Here is a 21,112-nt window from a genome sequence, read left to right on the forward strand (position 1 = left end):
AATTACAGAGTGGCAGGGGCGTGGAGGGGGGAGCACGGACAGGACAGGACAGGGCTGGACACGCCCTGGAGCCAACCTCCCAGTCTCTCCCTGGCCAGCTGCACCTGGGTGGCCCCATGGCTGGAAGGGCATCTGCGGGGTCTCTCCGGCAGGTGGGGTCCCTCGGCCTGGCCTGCGGGGATGGGGCCAAAACGGCTCTCTGACATCCCCCGAGGGGTCCTGGAGTGCGAGAGGGCAAAGTTGCTGTCGTACAGGGTGTGGAATGCAAATGCAAGTGTGCAGTAAACCAGATTCGGGACCGACAGTGCCCCAGCAACAACGTAACCCACAGCCAAAGGTGGAATCATGCGGCCCTGTGAGGAATCGAGGAATCGGGCTCCCTCCTCTCTGGTTTCAGGGTGCGTCACCCAAGAACTGCGGCTGCCAAGTCACTGCAGCTCAGCAGCTCCTGCGTTGAGCGTCTGCCCCCAGTGGTCAGTGCACGTCATAGCGACCAGTCGGGCGGCAGAAGGGACACTTAACATATTAGCCTTTTATATATATAGATACTGACTGATACAATCCCTTTTGCCCCATGAGGCTGCTTTGCTCCAAGTGGATTTATTCACCTCCCTCAAGGACCACTCCGGCATATCAAGAGGTATTAAGGGTGGTGACTTCAAAGAATAAAAGGACCTATGACACTTCTTCCCCCACCACAATGGCACCTTGTATTTGCATAATGAAGAAGGGACGAGTCCCCGGGTCCTGGGCCCTGAACAAAGAAGCTCCGCTGCACATGTTGGCAGTGCCCACCCAGCTTACCAAGAGGAAGGAGCAGCTGCCTCAGCCCTCCCCCTTCACACACCGCCACTGCCCTGGGTGAGCTGGTGGAGACAAAGCAAAAAGTATCCGGCACTGTTTTAATAATTGCGATGATGCCTCTTAGCTCATCATGACACCTTCTGGAAATTAGTGCCTTGATTTTGAGATTCACAGGTTTTTAATGAGGATAATCTATGCCTTTCACCTGAAGCATCGTATGTGTGGGGAAGAAGACTGGAGGTGGAATCCTCAGGGAGGGGCTGAGGGAAGCAGAGGCGGGCGCGAAAGGGGGTGTGCAGTGATCTCTGGGCATTTTGTACTTTGCAGCTCTAAGGAGTAGGAGAAAAAGAGCATAGAGCTGACCACAGCTGCCTTGTGCCTGGTTTGGCAGTGAGGGTATTGCAAATGCTAAATGGGTAAAAAGGTGATCTTCTCTATACATTTTAAGAATATTTGGAATGGTGGTTAAAACACAAACTGTGGACTGTTGGCTTTCAATCCCCATTCCACCACTTACTGGTGTGATTTAGGGCCAGTTCGGATTAAGCGTGAGGCTGAAAGGAATCAGCACAGATACAGCACTAGAATGCCTGGCACCGAGTGGGCGTGACATGTACGTGTTCATGAGAAGATGAGGTCTGCATTCCAAATGTCCCAGCCGCCTCAGGGAGCCTGTCTGGGTGTAAGGTTGACCTATTGGGGATCTCTGCTGCAAGGGACCAGAAAGGGGGTTCCCCTGGAGGACTTTACAGGCTCAGGTTTTGGGGTGACACATGCTGTTTCATCATAAAAACTCTGGGATCAGGCGAGATGGCTGAGCCCCATGCTTTGGGTGGCGAGGTGGTTAACCTTGTTTTCTGCACCTGAATGTTTTAGTGACTGTTCAGTTTTGTTTGCACACTTTCTTTGGCAGCTGTGCGCTCAGTCCTTTTTTTTTTTTTTAAAAAAATATATCTTTAGTGATTTCAGAGAGGAAAGGAGAGGTAGAGAGAGAGAGAGAAACATTATTGATGAGAGAGAATCATGGATTGGCTGCCTCCTGCACGCTCCCACTGGGGATCGAGCCCACAACCCCGGGCATGTGCCCCGACCAGGAATCGAACCCGGGACCCCTTAGTCTGCAAGCCGAGGCTCTATCCTCTGAGCCAAACCGGCTAGGGCCACTCAGTCCTTTCCAAGGGAGTGCATGTGGCTGTGCCTAAGCCACCCTCCTCTTTTGGCCGGTGCGCAGGCACCCTGGGTGGCCTCAGCAGTAGCCACCGGTCATTGTGGGAGAGACTTGGAGCGGGAACTTGGCCCGGCCCTCGCTCTTCTGTTCTGGTTTGGCTGCCTTAACACTGAGTCTACCCAGTGGCCACGTTTGGAACGGGGTTGCCAGGGAGGGGCTGCTTCGGGCCAGGCTGGTCCTAAGAAACTCAGCCCAACTGCAGGCTAAGTGCCGGAGGGATCCCAGGCCAGTTGGAAGAGCAGAGCAAGATTCAACTTCTGCTTGGAAAGTTGAAAACAAACTATTGTGGCTTCAAACCCCGGCTTCCCCACTGACCTCCTCTTGGGCATGTTGCTGAGCTTCTCTGGGCCACATTTTTCTCACGTGGAGCATGGACATGTTCTTAATGCCAACCTCTGTCTTCGCTGGCTGATTCTTGGGCCGCCGAAGGTGCATCCAGCCTGCTGTCTGGGGAGCCCCTGGGAAGCCAGCCAGCCATACAGTGTCCTTGTTTTGGAGTCAGGGACGAGAGGGTGGGGGTGTAAGAGGGGGACGGGAGTATATCACATGATGAGAGCTGCTGTTGCTTGGTGCTCTCCTCAGCCACACAGTGTTCACCGTGGTCTTACTCCCTGCAGGCGCTGCTCTGAGTGAGCGTTCTAAACCCTGGGACCGCCACCCAGAGTCACCTCCTTACCACAGGGTGGGGTCAAACTTCTCAGGGCACGCAGGGGACGTCACCATCTGACCTTAGTCCAGCACCACTGCTCCCATGAACTTCAGGGGGAGGGGCCGAGTGTCCAACAACACGTTCGTGCCTCCAAGGAGCTCAGAGCTGGGTGGACAGAGGCCTGTGGCACCTCCACAGAGCAGGTCTGCATGGCCCAGCTCCCCCAGAGAGAGCCACGTATGCTGCGCTCGGGGACCAGGGTGGAGGAAGAGGGAGCGCTGGGCAGGGGAGTCTGTCTGGTTTTGCTGCTTTTGTGGGCCTGGAGCTGAACCATAACTGAGGCCTAGATGTTAACCCTGGGGGTTAATGCTTGAGGGAGAGGTTGTGATGGAAACCGCGTGGCCGGTGATATGCTAGGGGAGGAAAGGTTACCCTGGGGGTTGTTTTCTCAGTTTGCCCATCGCTAGGCAACGGGGGCTTTCCACCCTGATGACCTCTGTACCTGGCCCATCACCCTTGCTCTGTTCATGTCTGTCCAACTGCCTACCTGAGAGCCCCATGCTCAAATGCAGATGTCCTCTCCCCCCCCCCCCCCCACACCTTTCCTGCTACCTTGCTGTGTGGCCCCTGGCATTCCTTGTGCCACCAGGGCCTATAAGTAATAAATTCATTCTTCAAAGTTTCCTAATGGCTGTTACTGAAGGGCGCCTTTCAATCATAATGAAAACACCACAGGGTCAGTCCAGTCCTAACACTGATTCAGCAAGGGGAGGTGTCTATGGGGAGCTCACCAGGGGCCCAGGCCAGTGCCCCCCGGCATTTCTAACGGATAGCGTGACTATCCTAGACAGTCGCAACACAGCAGTGCATTGTGCTGTGACCTTACAGTGGCTGTGTCACTAGGCAGCAGGAACTGTTCAGCTCCCTTGTGGTCTTACGGGACCACCAGCGTGGATGCGGTTGGCTGTCGACTGAAACGTCATCATGCAGCACATGAATGTCGTTAGCTGAATGCATCCTTATTTTGAAGGGCCTTGTGCAGAGCCTGACACACAGCCTGTGCTTGTCACATGAATAAATGAACACTGGAAAAATAAAGAGTGGGCAAAAGGAGGTTTACAGTGGTGAGTCCACGAAACAGTTTATTTTTTGTATTATTTATTAACTATTGTATTATTCATTATGAACAACTGTAAACCTACTTTTGCCTACCTCTGTAATATATATACAAATAAATATCACCTCTAAAAACTACAGGGAACTGCAAAAATGAACTTTAGAAATTCCTAGTGTCCTGGAGCATAATTTAGTAATATTTGTCAAGAACCTAGGAATTCTACTTCTAGGAATTTAACCTCAGAAATTGATAGATGTGTACACAGAGTTATGTCCAAGGATGTTGGCCACAATGGCAAATGTTAAAACAAACGAAATAATTTTTGTCAATCAGATGTTCTTTGTTATAAGCAACAGAAACTAAGCCTGGCTATTCTAAGCAAAAACAAAACAGGATTTATTAAAACATAGTGAATAGCTCACAGAATCTTCAGGAAAACCAGGGAGTCAGGCTTGGAGGAGGCAAAAAACAACACTCAGAATCAAGCCTCAGTATGTCTAATGAAGACCCCCGCCCCCACCCCATCCCCTCTGATACCCCTGGGCACAAACACTGCAGCTGATGCTGTCGGCACAGCAGCTGCTGAATGATGGGGTCTGGGACCTGCTAGCACCTGGCAGAGCTGCCACCCCTGCCTCACCTTCGGTCAACCAGAGGCCTTGAGATCCCTGCTTCTTCCCACTCCAGCTTCCAATTCCAAGCTGGGGCAAAGTCATCTCACTGGCAAAGCCCAGGACATGTGCCTACGCTCTAGCTGTAAGGGAGCCTGGGAAAGCATATATGATAACCCTCCTGGGATGGTTTCTGTCTCACTGGGTGGGAGAGTCTCTAAACAAGGGAGAGGGCTCTGATACAAAGTGTGAGTGCTCCCTAAGAATGAGGAATATCCTCTCCAGTGTCCACTAAGAGGATGAGTAAGGACATTATGGCACTTCTGAATGATGTGATTCTATGGAGATCTTTAAAAAAAAATCATGCTTTTGAAGAAGAAGATAAGGATCTAAGGAAATTATCATAATACTAGAGGCCCAGTGCACGGATTCGTGCACCGGTGGGGTCCCTTGGCCTGGCCTGCGCCCTCTCATAATCTGGGACCCCTCGGGGAATGTCAGACTGTGGGTTTTGGCCTGATTTGTGCACCGGGCCTCTAGTATGCATATAAGATCATTGGTTAATCTCTTCCTGTCCTCTCCCTTCCCCTCTGCCCTCTCCCCTCTGAGATTCATCAGTCTGTTTCATGTTTCCATGCCTGTGCATTGAGTGTCTGCCCCCTGGTGGTCAGTGCACATCATAGCTACCAGTTGAATGGTTGAATGGTTGCTTAGGCTTTTATATATATAGATATTAAGTGAAAAAAATTGAGTTATGAAATAGTATGATCCCAAATATATTTTAAAAAATTCTCTGGGTATAAAAACAGAGTTATATACAGCAGAATGTTAATAGAAGAAGGACTTGGGTGGTGGTACCATTGGTGATTTTTTATTTTATACTTGTCTGGGATTTCCAAACTTTCTGAATGAACACACGTTTTTATAATTAGAAAACAAGTTATGCAAAGATTTTCAAGAGACTAGAAGTGAGCAAAACAGAAACTTTAAGTGAAACACGTTAATAACAAGCTCTTCAGGAGGGCGTAGGCACTGCACTTGAAGGAAAAAATTGAGAGAGACCATTTCAAAACAGACACACCAACGTCTGTGTAATCTAAGAGAACTTAGGAGACATGGTCAGAGGCGACTTAGATTTTTCTTCATTTTTCTGCCATCATCAACTTGCTGATTTCACCTAGAGGAGGGTCTCACGTAGGGATGGGCCTGTGGGGCTGGGCCGGCATATTGTACCTTCCCCTCCCCGGGAGCATTTAATACGGGGAACTGGGTAAATGCATACTCAGGCAGACCTCAGAGATATTGCGAGTCCCCTTCTAGACCACCGCAATAAAGCAAGTATTGCAATAAAGTGAGTCATAATGTTTTAATTGGTGGAGGGTCTTGCCTTCGACTTTTGTTAAAAAACAAACAAACAAGCAACATCTGTGAAGCACAATAAGACGAGGCACGCCTGTACCTCCCACAGGCGGTTTTGTGGGGCGGGCAGCAGGCCGGTGTGGGCCCGAGGTCTGGCTGTGGGGATGGTATCCAGTGGGACGCAGTGCAAGTAAACTGCTTGCTCCAACGTGAGCCCCAGACACTTTTCACTCGGGAGCCTTTGGTGTGTGGAAGAAAAGGTCAAACTTTCAGGAGTTCAAAAGAGGCGGGGGTCGGGGTGGGGTTGGGGCTGGGGCTGACAACAACAGGTGTTTTAAAAAAACAGCTTAAAGCAAAGATGGGGCAAAATTTAAAAACTGGCCTAAGAATATGCAGCCAAAGGTAACTTCCTGGCAGCGAAGAGAAGGAGGAAAGAAACGGCACCTCCTTGTCGAGATAGGGGGCTTCGGGTTTTGGCGGGTTTTCTCCTTTTAATGGCGAGTCACGCTGAAGGGGCCCCGCTGCAGCCGGGGCAAGGGCTTGAGGGTTTCAGGCACAATTTTCCCTGCCAAGGGCTGCCAACTTCTCACCAATAAATCGACTCACTTTTGTCCAACCACATACACCGGCAAGGTCCCCAGCAGGAATATGTCTTATGCCTAGTGCTCTGTTCACTTCCATTGGAGGCGCTTGTTAAAACGCAGGCTCCTGGGTGCCCTGAACTCCATGAGCTCTGCTTCCATCCGTCAATATGAAATACACTCCTGGGTGAGTGTGAAGCACAGTCCTGTTTGAAACTTGTGGCCGGCCGCCTCTCCCAGGTCTGACCAGAGCAAAGGTCCAGGCCTTGGTCATGGTGCTGGCTCCGCCACAAAGCAGGTCTGTGACCTTGAGCACTGGCTCAGCCAATTGGGCCTGTCAGGTGGGGTAATAATACCCCTGTGTGAAGTGAGATAACGGAGACAACAGAAATGAAATCATGTTGAAAGTTATCCGCTCTCTGCGTGCATGAGGCAGTGTGACTGCGGCAGATAACTTCATCGGCTTGCAAGGGCCAGGACTCGGTGTCCTTGTTGGGGGCAGTGGGAGGGCGAGATAGGGGGCTGCTACGCGGCTTTAACAACCGAGGGCCCCCCAGGAAGGGAGAACCCGACCCCCCGGGAGGCTGGATGGTTCTGTGTGGTTTAACGGGGTTAAACTGCCAAGAGTTCCTTAGGCGTCTCCTGGGGCTGACCCCAGCAGCACCCTCCTGGCACCGGGCAGGGCGGCTGTCTGCACGTCTGAGGTTGGTGCCTGTTCTGCCAAATACCAGTCCAGGGAGCCCGACCTGGCTGGCCTGGCAGTTTGCTGCAGAGACAAGCGTCTGCCTGCAGGGTGGCCTTGCTGGCTGCCCAGAGGTGGCTGAGCCGCAGTGCAGGGCAAAGGAGAGCTGCCAGGCCCAGCAGAGCGTACAGGAGCACTGGCCCTGGCCTCAGGAGGCTCGGGCCCTCTGTGAGCTGACCGCTACCCCAGAGGATGGCGGAGTAGCCTCTGGTACCGTTCGTTTATCTGCTAAATAGCTGCTGATCACTGACCAGTCACAGACCCTGTGCCGGGCTCCCGGAGACCCCAGGGGACAACACAGCATTTCTGTTCATTTTCAAGCTGTTTGCCGTTCACTGGTTCTTACCCTTGATTTTCGACCTGGAGGTTCTGTTTAAAAGGCTGGTTCCTGAGCCACAACCATGAGCTTCTGACTCAGTGGGGCGGGGACGAACCTCGGGTGATTATGCTGGGTGGGTGGGGGTGGAGGGCACAGAGAAACGCGGCTCTGGCCCAGCCCTTTGGAGAAGACCCAGGTGAAAGGCGGTGGCTGAGTGTCCCGGTGGCTGTCAGGAGAGTCGGCTGCAACCAGAGGAGAGGGCGCCCCCTGCTGAACCAGGCAGGGAGTTGAAGACGCACTTTTCTGGGTCTGGTCACTGGCTTTCGGCCAGCTGGGCTCCTTTGCCAGCCAGCTAGCTTCCTTCTGCCTTGGGGATGCCGGTTTTCAGCGCCCTGTGAGGTCCGATGTTTTGCCTGGCAGGAGGGCTCACTGCGCCTGAACTCCCCATGCGCGGTGGAATTGTCCGCAGCCGGCCTGCGTCATTTTCTGGACACCTTGCCCCTTGATTTTTTTTCCCATCGTGGTTTTCTGCCAAACAGCGAGTCTAGGTAACTTTGTACCTCTCACTCACTCCAGAATCTTAAACAATTCAGAAAGCAACCTCACCCACTCTCGGGTCCATTTCAATGCAGAATCTGGGTGAGGAACCCTACTAATTGCAGACAATGGAATCAGGACTCTATTTCCTCCTTCCTTACCCCTGCAGGTTTTTAAATTCTATGTCAAAACTAGAACAGTTAGCCCGGCCAGTGTGGCTCAGCGGCTGAGCATCAACCTTTAAACTAGGAGTGCACAGTTAGAGTTCCTACGAGGGCTGGACTCCCAGGGTGGGGCGTGCAGGAGGCAGCCGATTAATGATTCTCTCTCATCACTGATGTTTCTCTCTCTCTCTTCCTCTCCCTCCCTCTTTCTAAAATCAATAAATACATAAAGGACATACATATATATATATTTTTAAAAAACGAGAGCAATTATTTAAAAGGAAAATAACCAGGTTATACAGTTTTTAGTCTGGAGGAAAACAGATTAGGTTCTTGAGTCTTGTGTCCAATCTACATCTGGATAAGAACTTTTGCTGTGTCTGGGGCAAGGGTCTCCAAGGATCTCCATTCTAATTATTTTTAAAGAGTCTTTCTGGCCCTTAAAAATGTGGGCAGCCTCTGAAAAAGGTTCTGGAAGAAAAGTGAAGGAAAAGAATGAAAAAGTGAAGGTGCAGTGTCCGTATTGGAGGAAGCCGCAGATGTGTGTGTATCCTTGGAAAAGCAGCACGAGTGCTGCTGCCCGCAATGGTGCCAGGCCTCCGCGGGCGCCACCGCCAGCGCCACCGCATCCTCCGTGGCACCAGGGAAGCTCCCGCATTTCTGAAAAGCTCGTTTTCCTGCCTGGTAAAATGACGATAAGAGGACGGCCCTGTACGTTCATTAAGATTAAGTGAAATAACTTGTGTAGAGTTTCATGCAGGGCCTGACACAGAGATATAATAAATGAATACTTAGCTGTCACTGTCAGCATCACCACCACCATCAGCATCTCTCAGTGCTAGAGAGCCCACCAGTTTGCTTTCTATGGTAAAATGTGGCTGCTTTAAGGAATATGGTTTTTTTCTCATTATTCTGTTAGTGAGCCAAGCAGATGAGGTGCCATCTTGGAGCCCTCAGGCCTGTCTGTCCATCGCCCAAGGCTCAGCCCGCCACTCATTCCGGACAGAGCAGTGAGCTGGGACAATCCTCCCTCTCCCACCCACCTCCCTGTCTCAGGAAGGACCAAGCTCTGGACCCAACGTGCAGGCACTTTAAAAATAGGTATCAAAATAGGCACCATTTTTTGACTCCTTTGCTGGTCAGGAGGGCTTTTGCTGCCCACATGTGTTGAGAACTTTAATGTCCCTTTGAGGCAGCGTTGACTTGCTGAGCAGGCCATGTCTGGGCACTTTCAGCATGAGAACTCCTGACGCCCTTCAGATAGGAAAGGGTGCCTGACAGCCCCCAGCTGTCTGGGCCCAGAGGTAATTAATGCTCCTGTCACGTCCACCCCCGCCCTCCCCCTGCCCCACCCCTTGCTTTGCCTGGGATGCTTCTTAGTGCCAAAACCCAGACCCAGCTCACCCAGTCAGAGCCTCTCCTGGGCTGCTGGCTGGGCGGGGCTGGGCTGATGAGTTCTGTTTGGCTTGGACCCTCACTGTTCCCCATCTTCCCAGCTCCCACAATCTGAACTATGTGGAAATTAGGATTTCCTGTGATTACTGGGAATAGGCATCTGAATCTTATTTTAAAGGAAAGCGTTATTAATCCATACTAATGTGCCACGTATGGTTCCATGCAGGGTGCGGGTTAGAATTAGGTGGAAGTTAAAAGTCAGTCTTGCTGGGTTTAAATTTCAGTGTTGCCACTTACTGTGTAACCTTGGGCAAGTCATTTGACCTTGTTCACCTCGTTCCCTGTATCAGTAAAATGGGAAGGTTGGATCAGTACCTCATTGAGATAGTTTTAGGATTAAATGAGATATTACATATAATATCTGGAGTGTCTGGGACAACATATGTTAGTTATTATAATTGTTATTATTGACATTCAAGCAGATGAATATATTTATGTATAGCTTTGATTCTTGGTGTTTTCTAAGATATTTTCATGCCAGATCTATCCTTTCAATAATCAATATGCAGTAAAAAGCGGAGAAAAACAGAATAGTATCAGAATGTAGAGCACAGAGAAGTACTTCGCCGCTCTCTACACACCTGGGTGCCGCACCTGGAAGCCTGTGAGCATGTCCAAGCAGTTTACATGCCCCTAATTTTCAGGGAACCTTCGAGGGAGGAATTCCGTCTGGGATGCCCTTGATCTTTCACTTTCCGAACAGGCAGTAGCTAAAAGCATGTCCTTGGCGCTGAATTTCCCGTCTGGGAAGGCAGCCAGAGGTCAACATGAAGTTGTGAACCTTCCCCTGTGAAGAATGCAGACCGAATACACATAGCGCTCTTACCGCCATGCCATGGCTGGGGCCAGCTTGGAAGTTGCCATGTTCCTCAACCCTTTTTAGGAGGGTCATCTGTCAGAGCACGACAGAAGTTTGCCGGGGAACTAGCCCCAGAAGGAATCCAAGCCATGCCATTGTGAGCTAGGCCTCTTCTGTGCCAGGGCCTGGAACTGGCGTAACAGAACGCAGGGATGTCTGTCAGACTCTGGTGAAAAATTGGCTCCACACAAAAGCCAAAGTTTAGGATCTCGGTGTGAGACGCTCACATACTGTAGAACAGTGGTTCTCAATCTTCCTAATGCCGCGACCCTTTAATACAGTTCCTCATGTTGTGGTGACCCTCAATTTCATTGTTACAAATTGAACATAATTAAAGCACAGTGATGAATCACAAAAACAATATGTAATTATATATGTGTTTTCCAATGGTCTTAGGCGACCCCTGTGAAAGGGTCATTCAACCCCCAAAGGGGTCTCGACCTACAGGTTGAGAACCGCTGCTGTAGAACTTGACAGAGAACATCATTTCCACTTATGAGATCAAATCATTTCGTCATTGTCTTTTCCTCTGAAACCGTGGACAATAGCACTAGTCAGAGCTATCTCTTGGTGACACGCCCACAGGCCCATGTGCCTACTACTGACTTTATAGGACTTCTTTTTCTTCTTCTTCCTCTTCATCTGATAAGATTAATGCATCTGTAACAATAGGCCAATCTCCTTATTTAAGTGGAAACCAAAGTACCATCTTGAAAAATCTTTCCAAACATGCACACCTCCTACAATTCTTCACAAATGAGCCGTGTAATTTGTGGGCACTCCCCACTCCCGTCGCTCCCTCCTCTCTGCTGCATGGGCCCCCAAGCCTCGATGGGCTGTATAACCTACCCCCCAGTGCAGGGCTGGCACAGGAATGAGTTCTTGCCCCACGTGGCCCAATTAGACTTAGTGTGCGGACTAAGTGAAGAGAAGCTCTCTCGCCCAGGGGCGACCGGAGAGACCAGAATGTGAACCTGGAATGGCTGGTGGCCATTTCACCTCCAAGTGGGAGGGGCCTGTTTAAATGAAATCAACATAGAGAAAGCAGAGTCACTTGAGATGCTGGAGACACTGAAAATTTTCCTCTGGACTTTTGGTTATGTGTGCTGATAATGGAACCCTTTTTTTTTTTTTTAAGTCAGTTTGAGTTGTGTTCATTGAATAAATGGATGGATGGATGGATGGATGGATGGATGCAGCTGCCACACACCAACAAAAACCAAGAACACCTGCTGCAACCCCAATCAGTTTCAATGCCATGGCCTTGTTGAACATTTAGCGATCGAATTACAGCGAGTCATTCCCATACTGTGGCAGTCATTGTTAGGTGCCCGCCCAGCTGCCACCCGTCCTGCCCCCCTCACTCCCTGTTCCTTGTTAACAGGGCAGCCAGGTTTGAACCTGTAGGGAAAACTCATCATTGATCTCCAGGGTGTCTCAACAGACCGTACAAAATAAGACTTTCAGGGTCACTGGTCCCACTCATTAAATGGCAGTAGCCATTGTTTACAGCTAAAGATGCCTTCCCCTCCCTATTACTCTCCCTCACATTTTCAAATTCCTGTTACATCTTTTTTGCCAAAAAATCATTTTCCCAAATTCTCTAGCAGCCAGGGTTGACCACATGACCTGCCTATTAAGAAGTAAGGGGAGGGCCTGGCTGGGTGGCTCAGTTGGTGGAGCGTTGTCCCATGCACCAGAAGGTTCAATTCCTGGGTCAGGGCGTATACCTAGGTGGCGGGTTCACTCCCTGGTTGGGGCCCATATGGGAGGCAACCAATAGATGTTTCTCTCTCACATCTATGTTTCTCACTCCCCCTTCTTCTCTCTTTTTAAAAAATCGTTATTGTTGAGAGTATTACCGATGTGCCCTTCCCCCCCCATTGTCTCCCTCGACCCAGTTCCCACCCACCCAAAGTCTCCCTCCTTCTCCCTCTTAAAAAATCAATTTAAAACAACAACATATCCTCCAGTGAGGATAGACTTTAATTTATTTAACATTGGTGGATATTAGATTATATCGATGTTTTGCTATCTCAAACCATGTCTCAAAGAACAAACTTGTAGCTACATATTCTTTATTGAGGTGAGATTCACATAACATAAAGTTAACCATTTTAAAGCAATAGAACAATGGAACTCATTTAATAAGTAGAATCCATTTAATCCTACAGTAGTCCTATAAGGTCGGACCCTAATTCTACCTTATATCCCCAGACCCCAACATCACTGAACCACTGAATTCACCCGTTCTCAGTTCTGCCTACCGCACAACGTCCTATATGCTGTATGAGAGCTCTTATTGCTCAAACCACTTGGGGTGAATCATTCTGTTACTTGAGCTGAAAGCGCCCCGTCTAATATACTTATACTCCCTACCTGCCTCCCACATACCCCCATCTAGACTCTAAGTTCCATGAAAGCAAAAACTGTGTCAAGTTCCTCAGCTTTTGGCCCAGTGCCTGGCACATAGGAGTTGCTCAACAAATATTTGTTGAGCACTTTGAAATTAAAACTGATTTGGGTGTGCGTATTGGGAAATCATCCTCATCAGAGATGGAACCTGAAGGACACGTGGGGTTCCATTCGGCGGGAAATGGCATTTCTGGCCGCAGGAACTCTGAGCTAGCCCCAGGGCAGTGACCGTGGGTGCGTGGTTCGGGTACCAGGCAGAGACGAGGTTGGAAACGTTGGTTCAGACAGCAGAGTCTACAGGAAATGCCATGTTGAAGAATCTGGACTTCTTCTTCCATGGTTGAGAGTCATTGAAGAGTTCTGTCAGGAAAGGAGTGTTTCTGGATCAGCAACTTAGAAAGATCCATGGGGAAGCCATTTGGAGGCTGGATTGGGGGTTAGCAAGCTTGGAGGCAGGAGGACCAATTAGGAGATACACGTCTCAGGTTCTTGCTTGTTGTACGTGGGTAAAAATGGGATGTATTAGCTCACTGGTGTCTGTTAGCAGGAGTACATCTGGCCATGACCTCCTCAGTCCCACCCGGGGCCTGGGAAGCCCAGGGATCCGCCCCACAGGGAAGGAGAAGCCAGAGGCCTTCCCCAAACCTGGGCCAAGAGAGGCTCTCAGTGAGAGAGGACAGGCCCCCGGCGGCTTAGGTGGCCCTGGGGGGAGGGGGTCCCTTTAAGCATGCGCATGTGCTGCCAGGAAAAGCTCACCCCACCTGGGAGTCCCCAGGAGACTCTTAGTGGGTCAGACCTGCCTGGGGTTATTTTTAACAGGGACTCGGGTTACAAACAGCATTTACTGGACTGTCCCACACAGCCCTGGAAGGCAGCCGGCTGTGCTGGCAGGAGCGGGTGGGAGGGCGTTGCGGCTGATTCTCAGGGCAGGCTGGCCCAGGACAGCCGCCAGTGTGCACCCGCTAATGTGCAAACACCAGCAGCCTTGACCTGCACCCAGCCCCCTCCACAGGGGTCCCCTCCCCCCTCAGGGAGTGCGGTAGGGACAAACCTCAGGTCCGCCCTCTAGGAGGGGGCGTCTGGGCACATGGAGGCAGAGCAGGTCAAGGATCAAAACACAGTTTATAAGCAAAGGGCTACAGAAGCAGAGAAGTCTAGGCTACTGGTGGGCATGGGCAGGGTGGGTGCTGGGCCTTGTGGCTGGGACACGGGAGGAGGTACATGACAGCCGGACCTTGGAGGATGGGTAGGATTGGCCAGGCAGATGGCGTGTGAGCAGGACGAACCTGAGCCGGAATAGGAGGGATCAGGGCGCCTTGGGAGCTGGGGAGATGGTCTTAGACCCTGCGGTTCAGACTCTGAGAGTCCTGGAAAATGCTGGAAGGGTACATTGTAACTGCCTATCCAGGAGGTTCAATTTGGAGCCACAGGCACACAGGGTCCAAGACGGGTTTTGGACAGGGAGGAATGGGATCTGAGTTACCCTTTACAGTGCTTCTCGGATGGCTGTGGGTAAGGCTGGGTCCGAGGGAAGCGCCTGGGTGTGAGACTGAGGGGGCTTGCACAGCGCAGGGGGTGGGAGGAAGGAAACCGAGAAGACGGACGGGGCCCTGATTTGGGGGTTGCTCAGTAGATGTAAGAGAATGTAGGGGTGGGAGTCGAAGGTGATACAAAATATGGGGCCTGCACCAGCAGATGAGTGGATTAGAAAACTGTGGTACATATACACAATGGAATACTATGCTGCGGTAAAAAAAAAAGGAATTCTTGCCTTTTGCAACAGCATGGATGGAACAGGAGAGCATTATGCTAAGTGAAATAAGCCAGTCAGAGAAAGATAAATACCACATGATCTCACTCATTTGTGGATTATAGAGAACAACATAGACTGATGAAAAGGGACAGACCCAAAGACTGAGAAACAGCGATCAGGCTATCAATCCCCAGAAGGAAAGTAGGGGAGGGCGGGGGTAAGGGGAAGAGATCAACCGAAGGACTTGTATACATGTATATAAGCCAAACCAATGGACATGGACAACAGGGGGATGGGAGCATGAGTGTGCGGGGTGGGGGGGGGGAGGTTGGGGGTTAATGGAGGGGATGAGGACACATTTGTAATACCTTAATTAATAATAATAATAATTATATATATATATATATATATATATATATATATATATATATATATATATATAATATGGGGCCTGAATGACCAGGAGTGTGGATGGTCCCTCCAGATGGTACCTGGGGCAGAGGTTCTCAACCTGTGGGTCGCAACCTCTTTGGGGGTCGAATGACCCTTTCACAGGGGTCGCCTAAGACCATTGGAAAACACCTATATAATTGCATATTGTTTTTGTGATTAATCACTATGCTTGAATTATGTTCAATTTGTAACAATGAGATTGGGGGTCACCACAACATGAGGAACTGTATTAAAGGGTCGCGGCATGAGGAAGGTTGAGAACCCCTGCAGGGCCTGGGGTCAGAACCACAGTAGGCTTTCTCCCCAGCAGACCAAAATGGACTTACAAGAGGCCCCATGAGGAGGGGTGCGACACCTTTAAACCCCTGAACCTGTCTCCAAGGCCCGCTTTCTCTGGCTTCTCCAAGAGCCAAAGCAGCCCAGCCTAGGCTCTCCTGTTACTTCTTCTGTCCTAAGTTTACTTTTGCTGCCATCACAGACCCAGGACCCTTTGGCTCGGTGCTGTGTAGCCCTTCCCTTAAGATATCCCCATCTCCCATCCCCTTTTCTTTTTAATTAAATTCAGCTTTTCTTTACTCGCCGTCTGAGATGGCTACTTAGCCTGCCTGCGCACCGCCAACTCTAAGCTTTTAGGAAACCTGGTGCTATTTGCTACTGTAGATAAATATGAGTATGAGACTCTCATCTAGCCACCATGTCACGTGCTACTGCTGACCAGTTTGCCACGGCACTGAATTAGGGGTGAAATGGTGACATGATACCAAAAGCCCTGCAAGTGCCAGTCTAACCAAGAATGTCATATTAACACCTTTTACAGGGAATTCTTTCTAAAGCCTTTGAAATGGAACTCCTGGGGCCTCCAACCCTGAACTTTCCCTTTCTGATCATAGTCTCCTGAGAGTTCATTTGGTGTTTGACTTCGATAAATTGCTCAATGTCTTCAAAGCTTTAATAAGTGTATGCATCTTTTAGAAGCATGTGTGGCACACGGCAGAACTAGGAGGCAGGAGGGCTCCCGCATTGCTCCCCTCCCCCGCGAGCCTTCCTGCCCTGGGGGTCCGGGCCTCCTGGCGCAGCCTGGAAGCAGGGGGAGCTGCTGCGGATGCCCAGGAGGATGCCCATTTCCTGCGGGAGGCGGGCACAGGAGCGGGCAGCCCCGTGGGAGTCATTTCCCTCTCTCCCTGCCTGCCCTGCTGGGGGCCTTCTCAGGTTATCCTCCCCGAAGCTGCCTGCTCTGCCCTCTGTGGTCCCAGCCTCTCAGTGCGGTTTCTGTGGACAGGAGACCAGAGCAGCCACTAGAGGGAAGCGAAGACCCTCTTTTTAATCCTAAATCAGGTGGGTAAGGAGGACAGCTCCCAGGTTCCTCATTCCTGCCCAGCCCCACAGAGGCGAAAACAAAACAGAAGTCATTTAAGAGAGAAATTAATGCAAACCATAGTCCCATGTTTTACAAGAATTTCCACGTAGATGTGAATAAAAAGAAATCGCTCAGGAAATCCAATAAGGAACCTCCCACAGCAAGATGCTCCGTGTCTATCTCTTATTGTGGAATCTACATCAATAAGTTCCTCTAACAAAGTGTTCTTTTAAGCTCCGGCAACCTAATAACTTCCCGGTGTAACACCGTTTGTTCTCCAAAGGCAAGACCAGCACTCGGCAGTCTCTGCGATTATATCTGTCACATGGTTGGAAAACTAAACTTAGACGTGAAATGGAAAAAATGCAATGCCTGCCTCAGCGTCGTTCTTGATAATCATCTCTGCTCTGACTCTCTACCTTTGCAGGGAAAGCAGAACCCCTTTGCAGTCCTGGGGGGTCTGGTTTGTACAAACAGATGCCCCCTGGTGGCGGCACCAAAACCTGGACATCGTCCTAAGGGCACCTTTCCCCAGGCAAAAATGGGGTTTCTTTAGCCTTAGAACTGAGAAATTGCCCAACGGATTTATTGTCTGCCTTTCAGCTTATAGAATGCATTGCTACGTATTATTTTTCACCTCCTACATATCTTGCACATCTCTAGAGAGAAGGAAGTTCCATTCCTGATGAAGTGGTTCCATGTTTCTTTTCTCTACAGGCAAAAAACACACACAACAAAACCAACAGAACAAACAAAATCTGGCTGTGTGAATGCTAAGAGCTGAGGGTGCCCTGTGACTTTCAAAACCGCCCCAGGAGGCCCTTGTTCCTCTCCCGATCTTGCAGATGAAGAAAAGGTGCCCCGGACGTGTTGTGGCCGCGGCCTCGCTGCTATGCCTCGCGGAAGTCCAGATTGGAAACCTGATTGCTCTGCTCTCCCGGCTGATGAGCTCCTGGAGGACAGGAAGCATGTGGGATCCTAAGTCCCCGAACCCCCAGGCACCTGGCCCTGCAGCTGGCACCTCACAGAACCTCCCAACACCTGGAGGAAAAAGAGGGGGTGACCAACGGGGAGGAAGGGAATGAGGACGTGAGGGGATGGGCCGGGTTGGGGCAGTGGGAGGGAAGGAGGGAGGGAGGGAGAAGGAAATCCAGAGACTTGCCAGGACGGGCTCGGGCACATCCCGCCCATGTCAGCCCTGCTGTACCCGGAAGCTCAGGGTCTCTTATCTTCCGTCAGAACCAACATGTACTGAGGACGCACTTTGCGTCTGTGGAACTTGGCAGAGGTGTTTTATTTACTGTTCTCAAAACACAGCAAGGCTGCATCCTCGCCACTGTCAGAAAAGGAAGCCTGCGCCCTGGCCGGTTTGCTCAGTGGGTAGAGCCTCGGCAGTGCTTCCTGCCGAGACGCCGACAGGTCCTTAAAGGGGAGAAAACAGGGAGAGAAGCAAAAGGAGGCTTCTCAGAAGAGCTGATACACACCCCGGAGGAGCAACTCCTGTATCCCTCTCGCTCCCCCGCCGAGCGGCAAGAGGTGGCCTGCTGAGTCCCCCCAGCTCTCCTGCGGTCAGTGGCTGGTCAGTGGCTCAGGCCCCTGCGCGCCCCTCGGGGCTTGGTCCTGTCTAGATAGGAATCCTTGATAAAGTGGAATCCCAAGGCATCAGTTTCCACGTCTGCCTCCCACAATGGATCAAACACTCCTCAGGGGCAAAGATCTGGTTTTGGCCATTCCCGCATCCTCTCAGGCTGCTGGGCACAGAGGCCGCCCTCACGTGGGTCCCCACGGAGGAGGAATCACAGCTTCTCCCGCAAAGCAGGCCTATAGGCTCCCTTTTCTAGAACCCACTCCTTCCTAGGAGGTGGGACCAGCTCAGAAGCTCCTGGCCAGAGTTTAAGGCTAAACATATTTGACACGGATGGTCCTGGAAGGTGACTAAGCTGCTGACTCAAGACGATCATCTTCCTCTTCCGAGATAATTGCCTCATCCTTCGTCCAGTTGTTCTGCCCAGACACATCCTGGCCTCGTGCTTTCCTGCCACCTCTGCGTGTGCCTTCAGGGACTGCCCGTTTGGCTCAAACACCCTTTTCTGTTCGGGTACCCTTTGTTTGTTGCTATCTCGGGTGTCATCCTAATGACCTGTGCTGTAGCCCCTCAACACCTCCACCAGGAGACCCTGACCGCACACAGGCGGCACCCGGGACCCCAGGCTCCCACCCCCAAACCAGGATACAGTCCTTTGCGATCTGGGCTGTCCCAGAAAATCTGGGACACATACTCGTTAGTATAGAACCGACACTAAACCTTGATCCATTTTCAATTTGAATGGTTACCACAAACATATGGGAGAAACCACACACATATGGGACAGAAACAGCAAACAAAGCTTGTTCAAGTGTGTCTGACAGTTCTTGTTTTTACAGGCCTGGTGGCCATATTCCTGTAATTTTTCTAATGCAGTATTAATTCCAAATGTTCCATTAGTGGAAACGTTTTAACGCTGAATATTACGATACTTTTTATGTTGTCTTTTTATGTTTTCAGTAAAAGTAGTTCTTTTGGTATATAATGAAGTATGATGGTTTCTACACCACTGTAGACTTTTCATCTAAAGTTACAGACCAGCCCTAGCCGGTTTGGTTCAGTGGATAGAGCATCGGCCCTCAGACGGAAGGGTCGTGGGTTCAATTCCGGTCAAGGGTGCCTGTCTTGGCTGCAGGCTCGATCCCCAGCCCAGTTGAGGTGCGTGCTGGAAGCAACCCATCGATGTGTCTCTCTCACATCAATGTTTCTCATTCTGTCTCTCCCCCTCCCTTCCACTCCCTCTTAAAAAAAAAAATAAAATCAATGGATGAGAATGAACACTGAAATAAAATAAAACATCTGTAAAAATAAAATTACAGACCAGATGACACTGTCAGCAACCCCAGCTTTGGAGTCATCCCAGCCCAGATGCCAAATAGTGAGTGAAGAAGCCTCCGGAAGATTCCAGCCACTTGGATCATCCCAAATGGAGCAAAGACAAAGCATCCCCACTATACCTTGTCTGAATTTCTAATCTACGAATTCATGAATGTAAAAAAAAAGGTTGTTTTACACCAAAAAAAAAAAAAAATCACCAGTGTACACTCTTCTCAGACCATTTTCCTCAGTTTAGTACAGCGGTTCTCAACCTGTGGGTCGCACCCCTTTGGCGGTCAAATGACCCTTTCACAGGGGTCACCTAAGACCATCCTGCATATCAGATATTTACATGACGATTCATCACAGTAGCAACATGACAGTTATGAAGTAGCAACGAAAATAATTTTATGGTTGGGTCACAACATGAGGAACTGTATTTAAAGGGCCAGAAGGTTGAGAACCACTGGTTTAGTGTATGAAGATAGTTACCACTGAAGTTTTACTACTAGTTGAAGAAAAGGAGTATCTCCCTCCAGATTTTCCAGACTAAAAATTCCAGATATTCTAGTGCTTGGTGGTCCCATTCCATTAAGAACAGAAGTTATTTCAACCACGTGGGTCATGCCCTTACGCTGGGGGAGCCCTCTCCTGTGCGGAGAGGAAGGTGCCCGCCTGGAAGAGCATCTTAGGGCTGGACCAGTCTCCTCCGGAGTAGTGAATGCTGGATTTCCACACCCTTTCTGGCATCCTGGCCCTAGGACTCTCCCTGTGACTGTCACATTCTCGGAAGCACATGCAAGGCCCTGGAATCACAGCTTCGTCATCTGTCAAAGGCCAGGTTTATGAGCCGCCAAGGCGTGACGCTACACCGGCCAGGTGTGCTGAGGCTTGTGTGACTAATGCAGTGCCAGGGCTTGGGTACTTGTCTGATGGCCAGATCTGGGACGCTCATCAGGACAAAGAGGCCTAAGCCGTCGGTGTCTTTTGTCTTTGTTTCATGCCTTTAGAGATAGGAACCAATACCTACTCTACTGCACATCGCCAGACGGGAGAGATGGGCTTCCAGGTCAGCATCAAAAGTAGTCGCTCCTTGAGGGTGACTTCAACCACAACCCCAAACCATGTGACTCAACCAGGAGTCTGGTGAGAACTCTGCTCTGATAGAGGCCCCAAGCCCTGCCAACTTCGCTTGGATCCATCTGGGTCACCCAGAAACGCCCTCCCCCCTGACTTGTGTTCTAAACCCAAGTCATCTGGTTTCAGTATCAATTTTACCTCAACTTTCAGCATATTTTCAACCAAAATGTCTAAATCAGAGTATCTAAACCTTTTCTAGTCTGTGACACTCACAGTGTGTGTGTGTGTGGGTGGTGTGTGTGTGTGTGTGTGTGTGTGAGAGAGGGGGGGGGGGGAGGAATTTCTGTGTCAGGAAGAGAAGTTGAGATCATTTAAAACTACTTTTCCACTAGTTCTGGAGCCCAAACAATTCACTAAATAAAAATATTTTACAATGACTGGAGAATAGTCGATTGAGGTTCTTTAATGTCATTTTATAAAGTTATTTTTACTGCATGAGTTTTGAAAGAAATCAAACAATACTTGAGAGTCTGGGGCATGGATCCCCTTTTATTTATAACTAGAGGCCCAGTGCATGAAATTGGTGCACTTGGGGGGGGTCCCCTCAGCCCCCGCCACCGCCGCTGTGCTCACCAGCCATGAACCCGGCTTCTGTCTGAGCAGCGCTCCCCCTTTGGGAGCACACTGACCACCAGGGGGCACCTCCTGCATTGAGCGTCTGCCCCCT

This window comes from Myotis daubentonii, chromosome 17, assembly GCF_963259705.1.
Source record: "Myotis daubentonii chromosome 17, mMyoDau2.1, whole genome shotgun sequence".
Taxonomy (NCBI): domain Eukaryota; kingdom Metazoa; phylum Chordata; class Mammalia; order Chiroptera; family Vespertilionidae; genus Myotis; species Myotis daubentonii.